The sequence below is a fragment of the Equus caballus genome, chromosome 6 (genome assembly GCF_041296265.1).
Source record: "Equus caballus isolate H_3958 breed thoroughbred chromosome 6, TB-T2T, whole genome shotgun sequence".
Lineage (NCBI taxonomy): Eukaryota > Metazoa > Chordata > Mammalia > Perissodactyla > Equidae > Equus > Equus caballus.
The window spans coordinates 27,960,439-27,980,217 of record NC_091689.1 but is presented as its reverse complement, the minus strand read 5'-3'; positions in this window follow the sequence as shown (position 1 = coordinate 27,980,217).

Genomic DNA, 19,779 nt, shown 5'->3' with positions numbered 1-19,779 from the left:
TAGAGTTACACTTTATAATATATTAATATATGTCTGAAGCATAAATAGCCTGGGGAAATGATTCACGTATATTTGGGGATAATGGTTGGTTGGTTGATTGCTACTGAAGAAAATCCAATTGGGAAGCTGGTTAATAAGCTGTAAGGGCTGCTGAAATGGGATCCCATGAAAATTTGATTTGTGGGAGTTCTTTGAAGTGTCTTTCATCACACACTGTCAACGTGCTGGTGTACTCGAAATCCCGAGTGGCTAATGAGCTGTACCGTGCTGCTACTGTCTTATTTTCTCTGCAGCACGCGACTACATTCTGGTGTTGCCGTCATTCTGTGGTGGAGCAAGTGCAAAATGGAGGAGCAGGAGCACCAGCATCCAGAAGACCTGAAACAAAATCCGGGAGCACAGTAAATCCAGCCCTGCCCTCGAGACGTGTTTCCCATCACCTGCCACTTCAGGAGCTCTGACTCCTTCGCTCTTTCTTAGCGTGTGGTGCAAGAGACATTGTTCCAAGTATGTCACCAGGAACAAGGGGAGCTGTGGCTTCCTGCTTTTTCCACGTTGCCATGTATCTGGGGGGGATTCATATTCCGGTTTGGAGCTCTTCACTGACTACTGACCGGGACAGCAGCACTTCCATAGCTGTTTCGCCACAAAGGTGTATAAGAGAGAGGAGAAATGGAGTGAAACATGTAAGTGAGTCAGCAACTGTGCTTGTTATGTAAATGCTTCTATTTCACCACTCGGCGTGTGTACTCTCTGTACAGAGCCCCCTTGTTCTGAAGATGTAAAGATCACAGGACAGCCGTAGATGTAGGGTCAGTCATTTTCAAAACTGCATTTCATGGTATGAGTACAAAGGGCTCTGTTCGTGTGATATTAATTTTATGTGCCAAATTGACCGGGGTAAGCGATGCCCAGATAGCAGGTGAATCAGTATTTCTGGTTGTGTCTGTGGGGGTGTTTCCAGCAAGGAGAAACATTTGAATCTGTAGACTAAGAAGACGGCCCTCGCCAATGTGGGTGGGTGTCATCCAATCACAGAGGGCCTGAATACAACAAAAATGAGGAGGGGGGTGAATTTGCTCTCTTTGCTTGAGCTGGGACATCCATCTCCTCCTGCCTTCAGACACCGGCATTCCGGGTTCTCTGGCCTTTGGACTCAGACTGAATTACACCACCGGCTCTCCTGGGTCTCCAGCTTGCATGTGGCAGGTCATGGGACTTCTCACCTCCACAATCATTTGAGCCAACTCCTGTAATAAATCTCCTCTTGCATGTTTCTCTGTATGTCCTATGGGTTCTGTTTCTCTGGAGAACCCTGAGCAATACAGTTCCCCACCTAATTATCCTGATGACTGAGGAGACAATTTTGCCAAAGACTACTTAACTGGTTGATTATACGCTGGCTTTGAGGAGAATATTCATTGCACAAGAGTTGCATTTGCTATACATACTTACCGTGGTTCCTTCAGTTCTGATGAGATCCAACTGAACACTATTCATTGTATTTTTGAGGGGATTTTTTTCTTTTGAAAGTATTGCTGCTTTATTGAAAAGAGAACTTACTGATTTCTATTGGGAGACGTCTTGACAAGAAGTGTGACATTGTGACACTTATTTTCTAGGCTTCCTTTCACAAAGCTTGGCTGGGGTTTTAGACAGCAGTGCTCAGGAGATTTAAAATTGTGTTCTCTTCCGCCACGGAAAAATGACACCATTTGTAGTCTAGTGGAAAATAGCAAGTGACATGAGACATGCTACTTCTGGGCTCTGAAGAATGTCACTTGTGGGGAATATTGGCCAAAAGACACATACACATCCTTTCTCCCCTCGCTGAGCTGCACTGATCCAGAGGCCAGACTTCGACTGGCTAAAATCTTACAATGCACCATGCACACGGGTACACCACAGGTGCCCTCTACTTTGGAGAGGACAGAGAGACACTTTGAGCTGGGACAGACATCACAGGTACCTGTGTCACTCTCATGCAGGTGAGGATGCAGGTGTGCTTCCTCTAACAACGGTCATTACTCCCCAGAGTCCTGCCATGTGTGGCAAGGATGGGTGTCAAGTCGGGGTTTCTGTCTGGCCCTCTGGTTTACAGATGTAAATCCAAGGCAAGTGGTAAAAGCCCAAGATGAAACATTTTCTCAGTGGGCTCATTTACAGGGAGGTCGTTGCTGACGTGATCACAGTGAACAGAAGTGAAGGCAGAAGGCTGAATTCTGATTGTCCCTGTGCGTGTTTCCAGATAAGGCTGGTTACATGGCCCAGATTCCTCCATAATCTAGTCATAAAAATAGCCTCTGGTGAAGTAAGCATTTTCCCTGATTCCATGCTCATGCTATGTCTCTCTTCCCTACTAAAGATTTGGTGGTAATGAAGCATAGATCACTGGTTTTGGTTTGCAATGAAAACTCTTGTTTCCAGTAACAGCCTGTCATTTTCTTGTAGTTCTCTGTAATCAGAGCAGGGCAGAAATGGCAGGTTACCGTAATGAGCTGCAAATGTGTCAGCTGAAATTGCCTTGATTTTGTATTCCCTCCAACTCTTTCCTGGGTAAATGAGAGTCCAAAGGAAGACAACTCTTGTTGTACCCCGTCCCTAGAGGGCACCCCCAACATTCAGTGTTGGCGTTGTTGGGATGGCCTTGCCTTCATCCCAGCTGACAAGAGGCTGTGCTGGTGCTTGTAGGAAAGGCTGCTGCAGAAGGCCGAGTGGGTCCTCTGCTCGCATCTGGGCCACCTGAGCCTGTTCTGAGCCACTTCTCCTGTTCCCTTACTGCCCACTTTCTCAAGACTCTTTCTAAGTCTTCACTGGATCCCACCACCACCTACTGACTCCCCATTGCAGCCAGGGTGGAATTTTATCATGGCTCTGGGCCTCTGGTGGAGTGCCTGCCTCCCTCTTTGCCCCTTGTCCCCCCACCCACTCCCCAGCCTCCTTTTTCTCCTCGCACTCTAAAGTGTCTCCTTCACTTGGATTCTGCACCTTAACTCTTTCACTCTGAACGCTCCACTCCCAACAATGTGTCCTTAAACTGGACCAATCTTCAGCTCCCCTCCTCCTCCCTGAGGGTTGCAGAGGGATTGAGGGTTTGGGACAGAGAGAGAATCTGCTCAGCGCCAGGCCTTGTGAAAGCACGTGGATTGCACACCTAGTCAATGCCGGGTAAGATTCAGTGGCATGGAGTAGACTGTGGGCTCGGCCTCAGGCAGCTGTGGACATGACTTCCAGCTTTGCCAGCGTTCAGCTGTGTGAGCTCAGGCTTCCTGGGCCTCACACATGAATCCTTCCTCCCCATGAGGATCACCTGACATAGGGTAGGTGGCACCCTGGTCACACATGTGGAGCCACAGAGTTGAGGACAAATGACATTGTGAAGGCTGGCAGCATGCTCCCTTTGCTCTCTCTCTGGGGAGATAGAGAGACAGTGTTCACAGGAAGTTAGGAAAATGAGCATGAAGCATGACTCCATCACATGCACACGTGGGCCCACCTGAGCACACATGTGCACACACACACACATGCACACGGGGACCTCCCAGAAGAGTGACAGGGCCTGGGGGGATGCAGGGGAAGTGATAGCAACGCCCAACCATTTGCACACATTTTAGAAAATGCCAGTTAGTCTTGGGCATGGGAGGTTTTTTTTTTTTTTTTTAAAGATTTTATTTTTTCCATTTTCTCCCCAAAGCCCCCTGGTACATAGTTGTGTATTCTTCGTTGTGGGTTCCTCTAGTTGTGGCATGTGGGACGCTGCCTCAGCGTGGTCTGACGAGCAGTGCCATGTCCGCGCCCAGGATTTGAACCAACGAGACACTGGGCCACCTGCAGCGGAGTGCGCGAACTTACCCACTCCGCCACGGGGCCAGCCCCTTGGGCATGGGAGTTTTTAAGTCTGATGTAAGGTTCCATGGTTACTGTCTCTACTTATTTCAACTTCAGAAAGAAGAGAAAATATGCCTAGTAGAAAAACAAATGTCTAATTCAAGGAATAGGTCACAAATGGAGTCGTTGACAGGTTCCCTCTTTTTGTTTGTTATTTCCACCCTCCAGGATAATTAAGATACTATCTATTTGAAGAGGCATTTCATTATGTTAATCTGTTTTGTTGATTCAATCACAATGTAAGGTTAAGTTTAGATGTTTTAGAAAGAAGATGAGCGCACTGCATGCTGGTTCGCTCCCCAGACCCAGTGCCTCCACCTCACACGGGATATCTCTCTCCACTCTACACTTCCATGCCTTTTATAAAACACCCACGGCTAACACTGCAGTTGATGGGGAAAAACCTGAATGCTTTCCTTTTAAGATCCAGTATAAGGCAAGGAAGCCCACTCTCACCATTTCTATTCAGCGTAAGACTGGAACCCCTAGCCAGAGCAATTAGGCAAGAAAAAGAAATAAAAGGTATCCAAAGAGGAAATGAAGAAGTAAAATCATCAATTTGTAGATGTTTTTACATACATAACTGTGCATGTAGAAAACCCTAAAGACTCAACAAAAGTCCTTAGAACTAATGAGTTTCAGTGTCCAAAATCAACATCTGAAAATCAGTCACATTTCTATACACAAACATTGGACTATCCAAAAAGGAAATTTAAAATAAAAACATTAACTATAGCAAAAAAAAAAAAAAAAGGATCAAATTCTTAGGAATAAACTTAACCAAAAAAGGTGAAAGACTTGTACACTGAAAATTGTAAAACAGCCATGAAGGAAATTAAAGAAGACACAGAAATATGAAAAGAAATCTGAGTTCATGGATTGGAAGAATTAATATTGTTACAATGTCCATACCTCCCAAAGTCATCTATAGATTCAATGAAACCCTGTCAGATTTCAAAGACATTCTATATAGAAATAGAAAAACAGGGGCTGGCCTGGTGGCGCAGCGGTTAAGTGTGCACGTTCCACTTTGGCGGCCCGGGGTTCTCTGGTTTGGATCCCAGGTGCATACATGACACCACTTGGCACACCATGCTGTGGTGGGCATCCCACATATAAAGTAGAGGAGGATGGGCACAGATGTTAGCTCAGGGCCAGTCTTCCTCAGCAAAACGAGGAGGATTGGCAGCAGATGTTGGCTCAGGGCTGATCTTCCTCAAAAAAAAAAAAAGAAAGAAATGGAAAAACAATCCTAAAATGTACGTGGAACTACAAAAGACCCTGAATAACCAAAGCAATGTTAAGCAAGAAGAACAAAGCTGGAGACATCACACTTTTTGATTTCAAGCTATATTACAAAGTCATAGTAGTCCAAAAAATATGGTGTTGGCATAAAAACATACATGTAGACCAACAGAACAGAACAGAGAGCCCAGAAATACAGCTACACATGTATTGTCAATTGAGCTTTCACGAGGGTACCAAGAACACACAAGGGGGAAGGACAGTTTATCAATAAATGTGTTGGGAAGATTGTATCTCCACATGCATAAGAAGGAAGTTGCACCCTTATCTCACATCATACACAAAATTCAACTCAAAATGATCAAAGACTTAAGTCTAAGACGTGAAACCATAAAACCACTAGAAGAAAACTTAGGGAAAAAGCTTCTTGACATTAGTCTGGGAAATCATTTTTCTTTCTTTTGCCTTTTTTTTTTTTGATAAGGCACCAAAAACACTGGCAACAAAAGCGGAAAAAAAAAAAAAAGCAAGTGGGCCTACGTCAAACTAAAAAGCTTCTGCACAGCAAAGGAAGCAATCAACAGAATAAATATACAGTCTACAGAATGGGAGAAAACATTTGCAAAGCATTTATCTGATAAGGAGTTAATATAAGGGGTCCATATAAGGAACTCATATAGCACCATAGCAAAAACCCAAGAAGCTTGATTAAAAAGGGGCCGAAGACCTGAATAGACATTTCTCCAAAGAAGACACACAAATGGCCAAAAGGTATATGAAAAGATGCTCAGCATCACTAATCATCAGGGAAATGCAAACCAAAACCATGAGATATCACCTCACACCTGTTAGGATGGCTATTACCAAAAAGACAAGAGACAACAGTGTTGATGAGGATGTGAAGAGCAGTTAATGGGAATGTAAACTGGTGCAGCCACTATGGAAAACGGTATGGAGGTTCCTCAATAAATTAAAAATAGGACTACCATATGATCCAGAAATCCTACTTCTGGGTATATATTATATATCCAGAAGAAGTGGAACCAGTATCATGAAGAGATATCTGTACTCCCATCTTCATTGCAGCATTATTCACAATAACCGAGATGTGGAACCAACCAAAATGTCCATCAGTGAGTGAATACCTCACCTACATCTAAAAAATGAGGTTCATACATACAGCAGAATCATAGCCTTAAAAAAGAAGGAAATTCTGCCATTTGTGACAACATGGATGAACCTGGAGGACGTTACGCTAAAGGACATAGGCCAGACACAGGAAGACAAATGCTGCATAATCTCACCTATGTGTGGAATCTAAAATAGTCAAACTCATAGAAGCAGAGAATAGAATGGTGGTTGCCAGGGGCTGGGAATGGGGGAAATGGAGAGATGTTAGTCAAGGGGTACAAAGTTTCAGCTGTGAAGGTGAGTAATTTCTGGAGTCCAGTGTATGGCAATGTGACTGTAGATAGCAATACTGTATTGTATACTTGACATTTTTCACATTATTTCATAATGTGTAGTGTATCAAAACATCAAGTTGTGCACCTTAAATACATACAATTTTTGTCAATTACATTTCAATAAAGATGGCGCAAAAAAGAAAGATGATGAGATAAAGCCATTTCAAAGGAATTAAATATCCTGTTTCCAGCCTTGAGATTTCATTGATCGGTGTACTGTAGAGTAACACAGACTTCTTCAGACCATCGTCTACCGTCTCTGTGAACTCAGCTTTGTTTGCTTCACCAAGATTCTTCTTGCTGCTGTCACGTCTCCACTCGGCGCTTCTGGACGGGTAGGAGGGTCTTGTTTCTTTTCCTTGTTGCTGGATAAGCAGACACTATAGAGTTCTGAGAAGGGCAAACCGTGGGGCGGACGTCTTGGGGAACCATCATGCATCACACCACCAACGCACCAGGTTTAGAGCAACGTCACGCCCCTCAGCTTCTCGAGGACTGAGCTTTGAGGTAATCAGAACCATGGCTGCATCTCACCGTTCCATCTGTACACATAAGCACATGATCTGAGACTTCATATTTGCTCTGGTCATTGTCTTAGTTCCTGTATAACATCCTCTGGCCTCCTGAGTTATATTGATTACCCACTCACAGCTGGTTGTCCATATGTGACATCATACAAACCAGACTTAAGCTGAACACCAGTTAAGGAAGTTAGTGGGCTCCATGCAGGCCTGTCGTGCTCGGAGCCCTGTGTGTGCCGTTGGCCGTGTGCATCTCAAACCCAATGCTGAGAAAGTTCTAGACAGAGCTGGGGGTCTGCCAGCTCCACCTGACAGGCTGTGGCATTGGGAGAGAATCTTTGCCAATGCTCCTAGTGAGCAGGCTGTGCGTGTACAGCATCCCTTAAAACTCCTGGGAACAGCTCTGGCATTGAGTTCACCATCAAGGGGCACAAGAACAGGTGTTTGTTGTGCAGTCTCCCAGGGCCGCAGAGAGACCCTACGGCCAGCACAGAAAACCGCTGGAGTGCCTCTCCTGCAGTTAACATTCTGCAGCAGTGCCGTCTCGAAACTCTTAAATCACCGTGAGCGTGGGGGTGATAATCAGAGTTAACAGTATCACATTGATTTTACTGCTGCTTAGAGCAGCGTCTGCTCCAATTAGGAGCAGTGTTTTAAATCACCATGAGATGTGAGCAGGAGGGTAAACATCACACATTTGTTTTCAGAACCACAGTCCTGGGGTGACGCTGTGTGGGGGAAGCAGGTGAGCCCGGCATAAAAGTTATCTGAAAAGGGAGGGAAGCTAATGCCCTGCTCCCTGCGGGCCCTGCTGGGAAGGGAGGGAGGAGGAGGTCTCAGGAAAAGTCTCTCAAAGCATAATTCAAAATCCAGAGATGCTTTTTAAAAAGAATCATAAAACCAACTCTATCTGAATGAGAAAGAAACACCAACAGCACAGCAGAAAACACATAAGAATCAAACGACCACAACAAACAGAAAATGAATGATTGCAAGTTATATCTCAGGCAAGGGTCTAATTTCCTAATATTTAACTGTCCCTTAAACATCTACAAAACAGACCAAAACCATGATAGAAAATGAGCAAATAAATGAACAGATTGTAAGAAAAGGGTGCACAAATGGTTTTTAAAGTATGAAAGTTACGAAAACGTGCAATTTCATTCTGAAAGGAACACTGGTTAAAACTAACAGAGAAACCAGGGGGCTGGCCCCGTGGCCGAGTGGTTAAGTTTGCGCGCTCCGCTGCAGGCGGCCCAGTGTTTCGTTGGTTCGAATCCTGGGCGCGGACATGGCACTGCTCGTCAAGCCACGCTGAGGCAGCATCCCACATACCACAACTAGAAGGACCCACAACGAAGAATATACAACTATGTACCGGGGGGCTTTGGGGAGAAAAAGGAAAAAATAAAATCTTTAAAAAAAAAAAAAAAAACAAAACTAACAGAGAAACCATTTCACGTTAGCCGGATTGTCACAAGTTAAAACTCTACAGCACAATGGTGCTGAGACTGAAGAAGCTCACACAGGGTGCGGGAGTCAGGAAGCAGACAAAATCCCAAACCAATAAAACAAGGAAAACACAGCAGCAAAAGACCCGGAAAAGAAGCCTTGACTCCGCAGGTGCAGAGAGTTGCGCTGGCAGCTGTTCCGGGTCCTGATGCAGAAACGATGCCCGGGCGTCACGAAGGCGTCGCTGACGCTGATCACCGGGAGGTTGGCGGTGGGAGACGCAGACGACCTGTGGGGTAGGCGAAGGCGGGAGGGGCTCTGTGGGGGACTGGAACCCAAGGACCTGGGTGAGCTCTCCATCGAAATGGGGATAAACACCCTGGATTTCAGTTTGTGAACTGGGTGGTCCCAAAAGTAATCAACAAGAGGAATAATGTTTTATGAAAAAGTAATTTGAAATTATTTCTGCCAGAAATAATCAGAAATAGTTTGAGGAAAATGTATAACATCTGATGCATTTACTAGAAAATAAATAAATGAAATGTTCTTTAAATTAAGGATTCTATAACAAACACCTGAATAAGAACTGAAAGAGAAATGAGTGAAAGAAAAATCAAGGGAAATCAAAGTAAGAATTGATCAATAAAATCAATAGGTAATTCCTCAAAACACTCAAAAATATAATGAAATGTTTTCAACTCTGATACAAGGAAAAGGGAGAGAATACAAATAAGCATTAAAACTGGGGAAAAAAGGAAAAAATCATGACTGCAGATAGAGGCACAGTTTATACACAGAGACAATACATGTATGTGTGAAATTATCTATCTATCTATACATGTACACCCACATGCACACTATGTTAACACGTGCATTACTAAATAGATTAAAATATTGAGGCAACTGATTTCCTACAAAAATATAAATCACGAAAATTGTCTCAAGTAGATAATCTAAACAGATCTAAAAACTACACAAGAAATGTAAAGGGTAGTCAAGCTTCATTATTTAAAAATGAGTGAGGCCAAGATCACTTTGGAGATATGTAAGAAATATGAGAAACAGCTAAAATTGCTTTGAGGGTTACTTATATTAATAACAAATCCAGATAAAAATAACATAAGAAAAGAAAACAATAGGTCCATTAATGCTTGAGTACAAACACAAAATTACAATGGTGAATTCAAATAATTAATTTTAAGATTATTATTATTAATCCTTATTATTAAAGAATAATACTAGTATTAGTCATAAAGAATAATATCTATTCTAAGAACACAAAGTGACCCGGCATTCGAAAATTAACAATTTATTACATTAAAAATTAAAAGCAAACATTATAAGATAGTCTCAAATGATACAGAAAAAATATTTACTAAGATTCAACAGCTTTCTCTGGTTATCAGAATAGTATAAATAGCAAATCTTTCAGAAACCTGCTGGTGATTAGTGCATGGATTCTCATTAAAATAATGTGTCAGCTGTCTTCAGAGTAAAATATGTTAAGAAAAAATTGGAAAGAAACAAATTAGTAATTACTCACAGAATTCTACTTTCTTTCACAGAAAATCTGAGAGTGTCAACTATTAAAATAGCTTAAGATTAAAAGAATTTGGCAAGATAGCATGAGAAGATAATTTCTTCTTGTGAAGTATCAAAGAATGATCCATGTTGCTATAGGAACACGTAAGTATATCAATGCACTGAAGGTGTCTGGTCCTTAGATATCAAATTGATGAGGATGCATGTTTGGTGAGGAAGCGGAAAAGAGGGTATGTGAAGAAAAGGAAATAGGTTTATCTCAAAATTTAAAATTTCGTCATGATCATTTATTCAGTTTTCTCCAGTCTCATCAAATTTAAAAGTAACTTCTGGAGGCCAGCCCTGTGGCCGAGTGGTTATGTTTGTGCGCTCCTCTTCAGCATCCAGGGTTTCGCCCATTGTGATCCCAGGTGTGGACACAGCACCACTCATCAGGCCATGCTGAGGTGGCGTCCCACATAGCAGAGCCAGAAGGACCTACAACTAGAATATACAACTATGTCCTGGGGAGCTTGGGGGAGAAGAAGAAGAAGAAAAAAAAAGATTAGCAACAGCTGTTAGCTTAGGTACCAATCTTTAAAAAGAAGAAAAATAAAAGGAACTTCTGGTGAAGACTAAGGCTCTTTCCTGCGTGAACCCCACCTCGGTGTTTGCCCCCAGGCAGGCCCCGAAGAGCTGCTCCCTTCCCTGATGTGGAGAGAATCCCGTCCCAGGGAGGATGTTGGGGACCCCAGGCAGGTCGAGTGCTCCCCACTCTGTCCTGGCCGAGGAGGTCAGTGGGTCTGCTGGGTGCAGGTTCCTCGAGGACCCTCTCCAGGGTCCTGAATTTGGCTCAGCGAGGATGGAGGAGCAGATGGAAGCAGGCTGGCCTGGGGAAACTGCCTTGGTTTACTGTGTTCTTGTTTCATAGGGAAGAATAATGGAAAATGCACTGAGGTCAAGGCTTTGGGGTGAATCTCCCATCTGGGATTGGCCCTGCCTCCCAAGTCCTTCTTGTGGATGGGCAGGGCTGCAGGAGCCTTTCTCTCTGGGCCTCTCTGGCCAGCAGCACATGGTGGACAGTGGGTGTGCAGGGGCCTCCAGAGAGGTTGCCTGGAGTCTGATGTCCCCTCCCCAAAGTGGGCAGGGGCCTCTCACTCAGGTCTTCATCTGCAGGTGGAGGGGTGTGGCCAGTGGTGCAGGCTAAGTGCGTTATCAGCCACACCAGAGACCATATCTCACTTGACTTGGACAAGGAGGGTCTCAGACTCCAGGGCAGGCCCAAGACGGTACTGCTGGCCAAGGCCCCTGTTCCATAAGTGACCACACTGTGTGCCCCGTTCTGCATCCTCAACCTACAAGGTTACTGCGACCCTCCCCCATCAGGAAGCAGGGCTCATGTCCCCACCCAAGTGGGTGACACAGAGTGACCCCCCTCACAGGCCACACAAACACCAGGCACTTCCTCCTTGCTATCTTTGGCATTCCACTCTTGGACACAGCACTGCGGAGAGGCCATGGGAGGGGCATGTGGTAGGTTTAATCACACCTGTGGTGTGTCTGCACACACACGTAGCTGTGACCAAGAGTCCAGCCAAGGTCTCAGGGGCCCACCACATCATCATGATTGTGAGTGGAAGCATCTCCAACCCCATGTCCCCCAGCTGCGGCCCAGGTGGCCTGGGACAGAAAGGCATCCTCACTGAATCCTGCTAAGTTCCTGACCCACAGAATCCACCAGCACAGCAGGTGGTTGTTCTTTATCCTTAAGAATGGGGTACTTTGTTGCCAGGCAACAGTTACTGACAGGGCTTCCGAGCAAGGGTCTCTGGGGTGTGGGGTGCGGAGATTTGTAGAGCCCCTGCCGGTCTGCAAGGCAGACAGAATTTCAGCCGTGCACAGTGGGCCCAGCATGGGTGCTTCCTGTCTTTCTTGGCCCCCCGTGCCTGGAAATGTGGGGGGCTGCATGCTTTAATTGAGAATGTTGTTGAGCAGCAGACATTCCTGGCACTGTCCTGCACATTGTCTGCTCCTCAGACTAGAGGAGGTGGAAGACCTGGGACTGCCCAGATCAGATGTCTCTGTGCCCGGAAACGAGGAGTGGGGGGCTTCCAGGTGTCCTCAGGGCTATTGGAATGGCCTCCACAGCCACTTTGGACCAGCTGGACCACAGTGAGCATGGAGACCACTCACAGCCACACCAGCACCTTCTGAGTCCATCCCCAGGACCCACATCTAATGGATGGTGGGAGCAGCCCGAGACTGCCCATAGTCACAATGCCAGGCCTAGTTTTAGAAGACCACCTGCAGATCACGGAAGACAAAACTCTAATTGCAGAACTGATGTCATCACATAATTGCTACCTTTCCATCACAAGCAAGACGCGCTTCCCCCTCCCACTCCTAATGGCAGGGGCAGCTTGCACAGCACTGTCCGCACTCTTTGTGGTCCTCACAGCAAACACAGTCCTGATGGGCCACTTTGAGCACAAACTCCTCTTACGGAACATGTTTATGTAAATGCTCACCTACAGAGTCAGTTACATTCTGAGATGAATCCCTGAACACACACAGCATGGGTGATGCTCAGAAATGGGGTTTTTCCTTTGGAAGCATTCACATTCTTGATGGTCGATACGGTAAATGATTAAGAAATTCATCTTTCTGTGGCAGAAAGGAGTACATTTCCATTTGTCAATGGATTTCAGGGCTGAAGGCTTAACGTTCACACTCAGTTTATAATCCAACGTGGAAACAGAAGTGCAGAGATGGACACAAAAGGGGAGCAGAGAGTGCCGAGCGCATCCACTTCCAGCTGGTCAGGGCAGGACCACCGGGAGGTGAGATGTGAGCTGAAACACAGAGGAGAGAGACGATCCAGGCTGGGAGGGAAAAGCATTCCAGGCAGTGGGCACAGTGTGTGCAAAGGCCCCGAGGAGGAGCAGGCTCGGTGCACTCAGGGAAGGAGGCAAATTCGGGTCAAGACCACGAAAGGGGTGGGACAGACACAGGGGGCATCAGGGGTCCCACAGGGCTGCTGGTGGAGCCTGAGCAAGTGCTGCCTGCTGTTCGAGTTCGGGCTGGTCCTGTTTGCCCCGTGCACCTCATGGGAGAGTCCTGCAGGTGGTGGGAGAGTCTGTGCCGCCCACGTTGCAAAAAGGCAGACTCCCCGGATAGTGGACATGAAGTTTACGATGGGCAAAACAGGATAGGTTATCTCAGGAACAAAAAAGGGATGGTGTGGCATTTAAAAAATTAACATTGACGACCAGTTTAAACGACAAACATACAGTAAATTTAACACTGGGCGTTCAGTGACAGATCCCTGAGACCTTTGGAAGGTCTGCAGTTGAAGAGCAGAGTGTACCCCAAATGGTGACGGCAAAAGTTAACAGGGTGAACTGGGCAGAGAGGCCATAACGACATTCCTCTCTGTGGTATTATCTGTGCTCGCAGACGTGTTTTCCCGTCTTGTTCTCCCATGGAATCACCTCACGAGCTGTGGAAACGCAGAATCGGCCTCTGTCGGAGATTTTGAGTCAGGCCCGGTGGGGTCCTTGGTCATCAGTGTCCCTGAGGGACTTGGCCAGAGAGCCTCCCACGGGCGGGTACCTGGCCTCAGCTGGACAGAAGGGCTGTTTTGAAGAAAAAGGTAGAAATGAGCAGAAGGAGGAAGGAGAATGAAGGAAGAGAGGGAGAGAGGAAGGAAGACATGTCCTTTGAGGAAACACCCTCACACGCTGGAAACACAGACACAGACGTATTAAAAACTGAGCACATTAGTGAGCTGTAAGTCCACTTCAGAACGATCCTGGGAACCTGACAGACTGACAACAGCCCCACCAAGGACGAGCATGCACTCTTGATTTCTCTCCTCCTCCCACGCTCTGTGCAGACTTCCGTGTCTCCGGCTTTGAGGCCCCTCCTCCCTGGTCAGCAAGGGTCGCAGTGACCTTCCCCACGACCCAGCCTTGGGGACAAGGACTTGAGGACTTGGTGTCATGAAGGAGCTTCCTTTCCTGGTTGGGAACAAGACAGTGGCTGCAGCACAGAGGCCAACAGCGCTAATGTATCTAGAGAGTTCTGATTTCACCCCAGGATCAGGCACTCGGGAGGCTGGGGGAAGAGCGCTCAGGTGCCCACGTCCACTGGCCACTGACGGGTGGCCTGTGTGAACTCCCTCCATGTGCCCATCAGCCCACGTGGGCCTGGGGCTCACAGCCTGTGCCATGCCTCTATCCAGGCTCCCTGGGGGTGTGGGACCTCAACCAGGACAGTCTCCACGGCAGAGAACAAGAACAGGAGAGTGTGTGTGCTGTGACGTCTCCCATCTCCAGGGAAATTGCCCTTCGGGGGCTACACACTCTCTCAGCTTCAGTTTTCCAGCAAATAGACCTCCAGTCCCCCCGCAGTGAGGGCAGGGGTGTCACAGTTGCCCCTGATGGAGAGGACGACTTGTCCTCTGCTCTCCCCTGAGACTGGCCCTGCTCTGAGCAAGGACCTCATGAGGAGGAGAGCGCACTACCTCGCCCCTGCAGCGGGATCCCGATTTGCTGGGTCTCTGTCTCTCTCTCTCTCTCCTTTGAACTTGCTTTACTATTTTGAGAACTTGACTATGAGGGATAGAGTGAGAGGGCAATATTTGAGAGTGACCCGAGGAAGGGGAATTTTTTTTTAAGTTAGGGAATATTTAGAGACACATTTGGGATGAGATTTTAGTGATGGCCATGGAGATCGACTTCATGGGATTAATGGTGTTTTCTGCAGCAGAAACTGCACTTTATTTGATTTATGTCTTTATATTTTCCCCCAATCGTGCATGTGTGCACATGCGTGTGTGTGTGTTTCTTTTGTCTGAAGTTTAGAGAAAAAGATTTATTTCTTACAAAGATGTTTTCAGTCTTCCTGTGACAAAGACTGACCCAGGTGGGACCGCACCTGTGACTGGCCCGTTCACACCATGTTTTCTGCTCCTGGAGGAAGACTCGATCCTCGAATTCCAGTCAGACTTCAGTGTAAGCCAGCGATCGCTCTGGCCCGGCTCGTCTTTATGGGCAATAGATGGACACAGAGCTGCTCTCTGTCCCCCTGCCCTCCAGCTGCCCCGACACAGGGGTCCCTGCCTGGTGGCTGTAGGTTTGGGGGTGAGGCCGCCAGTGGGGCCCTGCTGCAAGAGGCGTGCAAGTACCTCATATTGCTGTATTTTCATTTGTAGTTAGGTTTTTCAGGGAAACAGTTCTAAAAGGCTCGTCAACGCTGAGCTCACACCCATGTCCTGCTTTCCAGGGACAACCATGCTCAACGCGGGTCGTGGGTGCTTATGATGTTCGCATCCACATTCACCAATAACGTTTATATGGACGCACTTTAGTGTTGTCTTCCAGTTTGGGATGTCACCTGCTCCACCACGGGAGCTGAGGATTTGGGGTTCCTCTGCACCCAGGGCTCAGGAGCTTCCGTTCTCCGGATGTGGCCACAGCACCACCTTCGGTCTGTTCTGTATTCAAAGTTTACATTGTTGCATACAGTTAAGTACAGTGATCACATAGTAACGTATGGCTAAACACAGGGATTACATCGTCACACATGGCCAAGCACAGTGATCATGGTGATACATACAGCTAAATATGGGGATTACATTGTTACAGACAGCTGAACACGGGGATTACGTTGTCACATACAAGTAAATGGATAGACCATGTTGTCACATATGGCTAAGCAGAGTGATGGCATTTTCCTTCATGGATGTGACATTTATATCCCCTGAAGTAATAACTGCCTTTAAAAAAAGTGTGTGTGGTTTTCTGTGGACACATCAGTAACATGCCCTCAGCCTTCTCCATCTAGTGTAGTCCTCCTCTCGAGCCACCAGACACGCCCTGGGTTTCACCTTCATGGAGACCCGCCCCTCCAGCTCCCTGCTCGTCGTGGGGCAGCTGCTGTCCTCCCACATGGCGTTCAACACACGGTTCAATCCACCTCTGGAAACCTTCTTGAATTATATCTTTGGTGATTTTCTCTCCTCTATTTTTCCTCTTCTCTCTCTTGCCATTCCTAATATTTGAGTATTTGATGTCCCGAACTGAACCTCTAAATTTTCCTGTCCTTTTCCCACACTTTTTCTTGTTTTTTTTCTATTTTCTGGGACCGATCCTCCACTGTAGTTTTCAAGCTTACTCTGAAGTTTATTTTTCTGTCATGATATCTTTAATTCATAGGAGCTGTTTTTTGTCCTCTGGACATTTATTTTTCTGGCTTTAGCTCCGTGGAATCCATATCTTCTTTTCCCCAAGCTGTTTTGCTGTGAATCTGTGTGCCGCGTGTCTGGTCTTACTGTGTGCTTGGGTGTTTCGTTACTCCCTCGCTTTAGTCTCTGCCTTTCACGTCACAGGCTCCCTCAGGGTCCTGTGGTCCTGGATGCTGCTCCTGGCTGGTGCGGGAGCTGGGATGCTGGCGCCCGCATGGGCTCAGGGGCTGTGGCTGTGTGTCTGAGCCATCGGGGTGGGAACCAGGGCTTCTGTCCTCAGCCTTGGCAGATGCAGAGAAGACAGGGACATCTCCCCACTTCCCGGTTGGAGGGTCGAGGGGATTGCCAGTGTCTGCGGAGCAGGAGAGAGCTGGACCTCAGTGTTTAGAGAGCAGCTTTCGCTGAGCCCCAGTTTCATTGCAGAGCCCCTCGCTGTTTCCATCACCAGGGATGAGCCTCCTGCTCTCTGTCGGGTGAGGACACGCCTGGGTGTTTAACTGGTAACCAGGGCAGGGGATGGGGTGGGCGGGGCAGCTCCATCATCAGGACAATCTGAGATCAGGGACCCCAAGGCCCAGAACTTCAGGAGGGGGAGGGTTTGGAAGGAAAGAGCTTCAGATGCTGAGGGCTGCACATCTCGCCCAGGCTGTCCACAGAGCAGATCAGCACACTTCTTGAACTGAGATGCTTAGAATAATCATGCAGCTGCCTCATAACTAGTGAAATCATTGTGTGTCAGGGTCTGAATTACCAGCAAGGTGAATATAACTCCTGAAGGAGGTTTTCTCTTCTATGAGGTACGGTACCTGCGGTCCTAACACAGCCACAGGCTCTGTGACCCCTCAGGACAACAGCCGCCATCCCGTTAGGGTTGTGGGCTCATCAGCCACCCTTGCTGGAATATTCGCACAAATGGGAAGAGTAAAGAAAGGCATCTTCCTCCTGTTGGAGAAGCCCGGTGTCACGGGGTGACTGTGAGCCGTCTTCAGTGGGTTTTTATGAGGAGCGCATCCCACACACGGCCGCTGCTCTCACCTGGGCTCTGTGGGGCCCGGCAGTCCCAGGCTGAGCCGATGCAGACCTGGGGTGAGGGGGCGGACTCTGGCTCGTTGCCCTCCCAGCATGTCGAGCAGGCGGCAGCTCTGCTTTTTGCCTGGAGTAGGCTTCAGATTCCCTCTCAGATCTGGTCTGGGACACAGCTCTGGGGGCCCAGCTCCAGCCCTGGTCTTTGGAGCTGAGACGGTGTCCTGTGCCCTGTGGGCCCATCACTCCCGTCACTGGGGACTCCTGTTCTCGCTTTCAAGACCTGCCCTGAGTGAATTTTGCAGCGGGGTTATCATGTCATCCGACTTTTCTGCATTTGCAGGTCTTTCCACATCAGAGTCCCCTGCTCAGTGCTGACCGAGCCCTGGCCCTGTTTCCATAGTTCGAGCAGCAACAGGAGTGGCAGCCAGAGATGTGGGAAGGCAGGGTGGCGGTCTCCCCTCCTGAGGATTCCTGGTGGTGGTGCACGACATGAAAGCCTCTGTCAGGAGCCTGAGCTGTTTCACTTCTCCTCATTTGGTGTGTCCACGGGTCCAGGGATTTCTTTTCCTTGGTCCACCTGCTGTGACTACTTTAACTTTACTGCCTGTTGCATAGACAGCAGAGAAAACGCTATTCTTCCATCAATGTATGGAAGTTAAATCCCCAATTTCAAGATGCTAGAATTTGAGGCTTCTACAAATTAATAGAAATAAGTGTTGAATATTTACTGAGAAGCATAAAAGGTAAATGCTGCTGACGTTTACCTGCAAGAACAAGACCATCTCCCTCACTCAGCTGTTAGTGCACTGACAGCTCAGACAGGTTATTATTCAACCAGATCTTCCTACACAGTCTATGAGCCATGCTCCTCCAGCGGTGGGTTCCTCAGATGCACTCCTTCCCCTGTTCCCTTACCTTATTTCTACAGCAAATTTGCAGAATTGTCTTGGTCAGACGTCCCAGGAGGTCGAATATCTCCACGTGGGCCCTGTTCGCTTTTTATTTATTTTCTCTCCAGATATTGGTAACAATTTCTGGAAAACAAGCAAAGATTGTACATGCTGACATCCAACTAGATCTCAGCTCTGGGTTTGTGGTTTGCAGGATCTGCCAGCTGCTGTTTATCTTTTCTAACACACTTTGACGCTGCAGTTGTGGTCTCAGCCAGAACTCAGGGGCCCTCCACCTGCCGCAGGGTTTCCTCTCCGAGAGGGCTGGGGTGGAGCCCAGGAATGTGCATTTTAACAAGCCCCTGGGGATGCTTCTGCTGGGGCTGGGGCTCCATCTGGGAGCCTCTGACTCAGAGACTGGTGGGCACCAGGCACAGCATGGACCCCAAAGAACCTCCGCTCTGACCACTGACGGGAGAGGAAAACGCGAGGAACGTGGATCTTCTCCCGCTTGCTATGGCTCCAGGTTTACGGGCCGACTGGAGATCCTGAAATATAGAATTGGGTGTGTTCCCAGATGTTCTGAGGTGACTTGATGGATGGACGGGGCATTTTTAGCTGATTTGGTGACCTTTGATCCCTGAACCTAATCACAGAGGAGGATTGTGAGGGCCTGAGCGGAGATCAATCCACAATGAGAACTGGTGATGAGACCTCAAAAGGGAGAGGGTCATGGGGATCAGACTCCCAGGAGCCAACCTCAGGGGCACTTCAGGAGCCACTTGAGGCTGGGGTCCCAGAGGAGGGGAGAATGCACTGCCCCAAGGCCCACCTGGAACTTTAATCCCACCCAGAGGCACCACAACCTTTGCCAGGATGTGCACAGGGACATTGCCCCAAAGCTTTGATTCCAAGATCTCCCCAGCACACGTGGTGGCTGCTCCCAGCTCAAGGCTGGGCCCCCTAGGAAGGGAAAATCCAATCCTCCTAGGCAGATTTCACCCAGGAATGGCCTCTGGGACTGCTCCAACCAAATTTAGGGGAGGGAGAAGGAAGCCTCTGCCATCCTGTTTGGAAGCAGTTTCCCTGTTGCCATTTTCACACATCTCATGATTCCAAGAAAAGCCAGCCAAAGGTAAAGGACAGAAGAGCTCAGAGAACTACAGAGAAGTGTGTCAGAATCTTGATCGAGCCATTCCTAAAGGCCACTGCGCAGACTGAGCTTCAGCTACAGTCCCCTCTATGATTTTCTCTGCTGTTTCTCTGATGCTGTTGCCCTTGCTGACTCTTGTCCAGCCACTCAGGCCTCTTCACTCAGCCCAGCCAGGCTCCCCTCTCAAGTCTTTGCTTCTTTTGATCTTCATACTCTCTTCCCACAGGTATCTGTCCTGATTTACAGAATAACTGAGGTGTTTAGTCAGCTCTCTGTCCTTTGCTCAGAGACAGAACCACTCACCCCACCACAAAATCTCAACGATGTTCCATGTGGAGAGACCCAAGGCCTTCTGAATCCCCAGTGAGAA